A 6,086-nucleotide genomic window follows, 5' to 3' on the forward strand; every position below is an offset into this window, starting at 1 on the left:
TGATTTACAACACTGTTAGTTTTAGGCATACAGCGCAGTGACTAGGCTTTTTTGCAGATTATATTCCATTATAGGTTATTACAAGATATTGGGTGTCTAGTGTTTTTCCTGTAGACACTTTGGCAACCCTGTAGGGCAGGAATGCATTGATGCCAACTAATAATCTATTCTTACACAAGTCATTGCAAGGAAGCAGTTAATTACTAATTAACTGTCCAGGAATTGGCAAAGACCCAGTCTCTATTTCTAGTGCATTGAAAATAAAACATGTGATTATACTGAGGCCATTTCTTATGAAACACAGAAGGAATCACCTCTCCCCACCTGCCATTTTGTGAATGGAAAAACAGGCAAAGTACAGCCAGAACCGGCATAGCTTCTCAGATGGCAGAGTAAGGTTAAGTAGTTCACACCCTGAACTTCTTAAGTGTTGAGAAATTAGATTGAGGATATCATTTAATTACACTGCAACCCTCAGACATTATTTGATCCTGGAAACAAGATATGTTTCATTTGGACAACAGTGTACAATTCTGGGAATTCCCCGGCGGTACAGTGGCTTTCACTGCGGAGGGTGCAGGTTCAATCCCTGGTCGGGGAACTAAGATCCCACAAGCTGCGCGGCACAGCCAAAAAGAAAAAAGTGTGCAGTTCTAAACATGTATTTAAAGATTCATTTCTAAGTTGGACTCGGATAAGAACCTGTAATCACAGTAATGTCAATCTACTTTTTTTTTTTTTTTTTTTTTGCGGTACGCGGGCCTCTCACTGTTGCGGAGCACAGGCTCCGGACGCGCAGGCTCAGCCGCTCCGCGGTATGTGGGATCTTCCCAGACCGGGGCACAAACCCGTGTCCCCAGCATCGGCAGGCAGACTCTCAACCACTGTGCCACCAGGGAAGCCCCTGTCAATCTACTTTGATTACTGAACAGATGTCATAATGAATTTACCAAGATTTTCCATTTTCGTTTTTAAAATTCTGAGTTGATTCCATGTTGTAACAATACATGTACTTTTAGTATCCCAGCTTCACCTTTAGTCATCAAATCATCTAACACAGAATGTTATGTAGAGGCCAAAAAATTGGCAATGCCAACAGCTAGGATATGGTTAGAAAATTCTACGTACTGGGTGTTGATATATGTGTATCCTGCTTACTTCTAAATTAGTGGCTTATTGGACCAAGATGGTCACTACCACCACCTGTGAAGAAAAACAAGGTCAGCAGTGAAATATAAGGCAACAAGGAAACAGGGCACCAAGAAATACTGTGGTAACAATGTGAGTTCTGGTGCGAGGCTACTGATCTTCTGATAAGTTATGAGAAGGGCACTCACCTTAGAGCTGAACGTAGTGAAAAGGCCTCTGCTAACATGTCTGGAGTCATGTGACTGGAGTGGGGAGGAGCCACTGGCCCGGCTAAACTTTAGGCTTCCCCAGTGAGCTTCAGAAATTCCTGCATCAGCTGCCCTCCTTCTTTTGTGTAAGTTGTCTTATTGATGTACGTAGCCACTCCAGTTAGTTATTTGAAAGCACATATAAAATCTAGACAAAATTAAATTTTAAAAATAACCAAAAATTAACCTTCCCTGCAAAATGCATAATTTCTTTAAAATGATCTCATGACTTTCCCAGTGTTAAGAATTCTTAAGACATCTTCCACAAGACAACAGCAAACTGAGGATGAATCTCCTGTCCTTTTCAGGACCAAAGGTGCTTTCCTTGTAATAAGAAGACCTTAAATCTAAGTCTGCATGGAGACTCCTTTTAGAATCTGTGAGATGTAGTCTAAGTTTGATATCATATTAACTTGTGTGTGTGTATGTGTGTCAGTATCACTATTTCATAGTCAGTGTAGGATTTTCTGGGTCTTCAGTCTAACAATTCTGAAAGCTGCTCCACAGAGGATTGGGGAGGCAGAATGAGTCAACTTATCTATAAACTCTAGCAAAACTGTTGTTTTTACGGATTTTACAACTCAACTAACGCTCAAGATAGATCTATATAGAAACATTGTTTTAAGAAAAACTACCGAACCATTATCCGTTGCTATTATCCAATTTTCTCCAGATTATGTTTAGGCAAATGGTAAATTAATATATTAAACTTTCCATATCGTGGACTGTAAACTCTAAGCAACTAATTTCTGAAAAAATATATTCATTTACGACAACTAATTCTGAATTTGCATTTGATAGTATGACCACATGATCTTAGTTTGTTCATAGCAAACATACCTATATAGCTGAAGTTTGATCTATAATTTAAATATTGATAAAATTCTAAATTTTAATTGTTAAAGTTTTCCTTCTGAAAAGGAATTTATGTAATTTTTTGTTTGTTTAAAAGTAAACGGACACTGCTCATAATTTTATGAGTCGGATAAAGAAAAGTGGTTTGGGAAGCACCTCCTTTAACGGGCTGTGAAAAACAAGCGTTAGCTACTGTTTAGCAGCGTTATATACATTTTCCCTCTCAAAACGTGAGCTAGGGGACTTCCCTGGCAGTCCAGTAGTTAAGACTGCCTTCCGATGCAAGGGTTTGAGCCCTGGTCAGTGAGCTGAGATGCCACATGCCTCCTGACCAAAAAAGCAAAACATACTACAGAAGCAATGTTGTAACAAATTCAATAAGGACTTAAAAAAAAAAAAAAGTGAGCTAGGTCATCTGAGTGAATGGCGTTGGTGTTTGTTTTCCACCTGCCAATATGGTGGCCTTAAGAGATCCTTGTCAGATACAACAGATTTTGATTTGGATTTTAATCTACTTTACAAGGTAACCCTCCTAGATATCTGATTTTTAACTTTTAAATTTTAAAAACTAAGTAGTAATTAGGACAGGTTATCAAAAGCTAGAAAAATTCTAAAGCTGAGATTTAATAACTGCATAACAGAAAAAAACAGATTCCAGAAGTATAAATCAGCAGGTGTGCTACAAGGTGAAGCTTTATGTTAAGGAATGCATGTTTAGATATTTACTCTCAGCACCTATGAAAAAGGAATTGGTTTGAGAACATTAAAATTATAACTATCAGTAAGAGAATGAAATTAAGTTTAAGTTTTTAAGACTAAAGAAAAGTGGGACTTCCCTAGTGGTCCAGTGGCTAAGACTCTGCGCTCCCAATGCAGGGGGGCCGAGTTCAATCCCTGGTCAGGGAACTAGATCCCACATGCTGCAACTGAGTTCGCATGCCGCAACTGAAGATCCTGAATGCCTCTACAAAGATCCCGCATGCCACAACTAAGATCTGGCCCAGCCAAATAGATAAATAAATATTAAAAACTAAAGAAAAGTTTTCTGGCAGTACCTCATAGTTGGATTTTTTATTCCTTAGTTCAGCAGGGACTCTATTTAGTAACATGGGGAGACATTATAAGATATCTACATAGCAAATCTGTGTGTACTTCTTTTATTGTTGCTCTAACCAGGACTTCCCTCCTCTCACTTTTCATTCACAACACATCATGTCATTGAGTTCATTACGCAAAGCATTTAGAACAATACCTGGCACACAGAGGGCACTGTTACTGTTGGTGCTGTAACCATCTAGGATCAGAATGCCCTGTACATCTCGACACCTAAAGGGCTACGTGTGCGTCTAGAGAGAGCAGACAGAGATTTATTACAGACAGTACTGCATCAGTTAAGGGACATGTCACCGTGGGGGGTGAACTGACCTCTGCGTAGGGTGACCAACTTATCCCCACCTGCCTGGATGCTCCCAGTTTGGGTACTGAAAGTTCAGAGAAATCCCTCAGTCCTGAGTAAACTGGTACAGCTGGTCACTCTACCTTGGATCCCATTTCTTCATCTTTAAAATGCAGGTAAAATAAACCCTACATCATAAGAGTATTATGAGGCTTAAATGGGGAAATACGTGAACAGAGGAATGTATCATACCAGCTAAGAGCATGGCGCTCAGCCCTCAGGTATCGCCCTAGCTCTTTTCACCTAACTAGCTCCCTGCCTCGGCCAACTTACTTAAGCTCTCCATGCCTTGGTTTCCTTTTAGGCAAAACGAGATACTACCATTTACCTTGTAGGATGGTTGAGAGTTAAAATGCATGTCAGCTGTGCACAGCTGAGTAAGCACTAAATAGATCCTTATCATTGTCCTTAAAATACTCAGCCCATTTCCTAGCAATAGTAAACTGTGGATAAATGTTTATTATCTACTAGGAAGGTCTGTTTAAAAACAATGTAAAAACTAGGTTAGTGTTTTGGGGCTGTTTTTTCTTTTCTTAATTGGTCGGGGTTGTTGCTTTCTTTAGTGAACTCTTAGAAAGTTGCACATAATCATCATATGTGAAGAGCTGTTGGGAAAGGGTAACAGGAGGTGGGCGACTGCCCTCCCTGGCCACACACTCCTGGGAACTCGGGGGCAGAAGAGCAACCGTCTACTGCAGGCCTGGCCCAGCTGCTGCCCAACTACAGCACAGTGTAGGATTTCAATACTGAATGAAGAACCAGAACCACATGGCTTCTGCAAGGGAGACTGAACCGGCCTGAGCTTGAGGGAGAGGATGATGTGTCCACAACACCAGGGAGGCCAACTGACGAGTCTCATATGAGCAACAGCCCTTTCCTGAGAACCACCCGAACCAGGAATTCCTGGGAGAGCTCCTTGGCCCGGGAATGCCAGTCCAGTGCGGTGGTGCAGAAGCCTAGTTTCTGTGGTTACCTGGTGGTATGTGGATGAGGGTCTTCTGGCCCCTGTGGGCTTTTCAGGACCGGCCTGGCCTCTTCACTGATTGGCTATGTTTTGTTTGATCTCATTGATGAGGGTGAAGGGGGAAGAGTGGGCGGACACCACGTATACCACGTAGTCTTCAAGCTACTGTGGTACCAACACTGCCCTTGTACCCAGCACTGTCCTCGACATGGCCACCTCTGCTGTCTGCCTGCCCTCATGCCAGCCCTGTGGCCCACATCACAGAAACTGAAGGCAAGTACTCCTGCAGCTGTGTTGGACTCCGAGGCCTACTGTCCTCGAGAGCTGTAGGGTCCACATTTGGCCCTTTGTACTTCATTCGCCTGCAGCTTTCTAGAGAAAACATTCATGGGCCTTAGGACAAGGTGAAATCAAAGCCAACTTGCTCCTCAGCTGAGTTGCTTAGGCAAAATCCAACAGACTGAGATTTGCTAGCACTTTCATTCTGGAAGCAGCATGCTGAGGGCTGCGTGGGAGAGCAGTGATCAAAAGAAGAATTAAGCAAAGGCGTGGGTGGTGAAGGTGCTTATCCTGTTATTTGGTGGATAAAAAGCTTTCTGGAGCACTCCTGAATTACTGTCGCTCATTTATTAGTCACTGCAACAAATGAAGTGATGTGATTCCTAGTTATTAAAAAATAACACATCCAAAACAAGGATGTGTTAACAGAATTCAGAAGCTAAAATAGTATCCTACGTTCTAATTTGTCTTTCACTGAATAGACTTCAAATATGTAATCTGGGGGTGGAGAGGGTAGGAGAAGGGAGGCTTTACTACGTGCAGCAAGGAGAACACGGAGGATCTTTCCCAAGCAGTGTCTCCAAATATGAAATATTTTTAGAGTTCATGCTACATAGATTACAAAATTTTTTAAAGTATACAATTATTTGTAACCATGGTAATAAAAAGGATTGTCCCCTTTCCTTCTCAATTTCTAATCTTTTAATGGAGTAGTTTAAAAAACCTCCACCACTATTAATCTATAGTTTAGTTTTTCATTTTCAAATTATACATTTAGGGACTTCCCTGGCAGTCCAGTGGTTAGGACTCCACGCTTCCACTGCAGGGGGCACGGGTTTGATCCCTGGTCAGGGAACTAAGATCCCGCATGCCGCACGGCAGAGGCAAAAACAGTAATAAATTTACTCATTTTTTACATTTGCAAGAACTCCCATGTACTTTTTGAAGCTCAGCTTATATCAAATTTTGATCCATAAGCCTAAAACATTATTTAATAACCAGTAACTAGTGTAGTATAAAAAGACTCCACATCGAAAGCTGAAATACAATTAGAAATCGGAATTCCTTCATCACAGTGGTTCTCCTCAAGGGCTGATGCTGCCCCACAGGGACACCTGGCAGGGACACATCTGCC

This window comes from Phocoena phocoena, chromosome 13 (genome assembly GCF_963924675.1).
Source record: "Phocoena phocoena chromosome 13, mPhoPho1.1, whole genome shotgun sequence".
NCBI classification, from domain to species: Eukaryota; Metazoa; Chordata; class Mammalia; order Artiodactyla; family Phocoenidae; genus Phocoena; species Phocoena phocoena.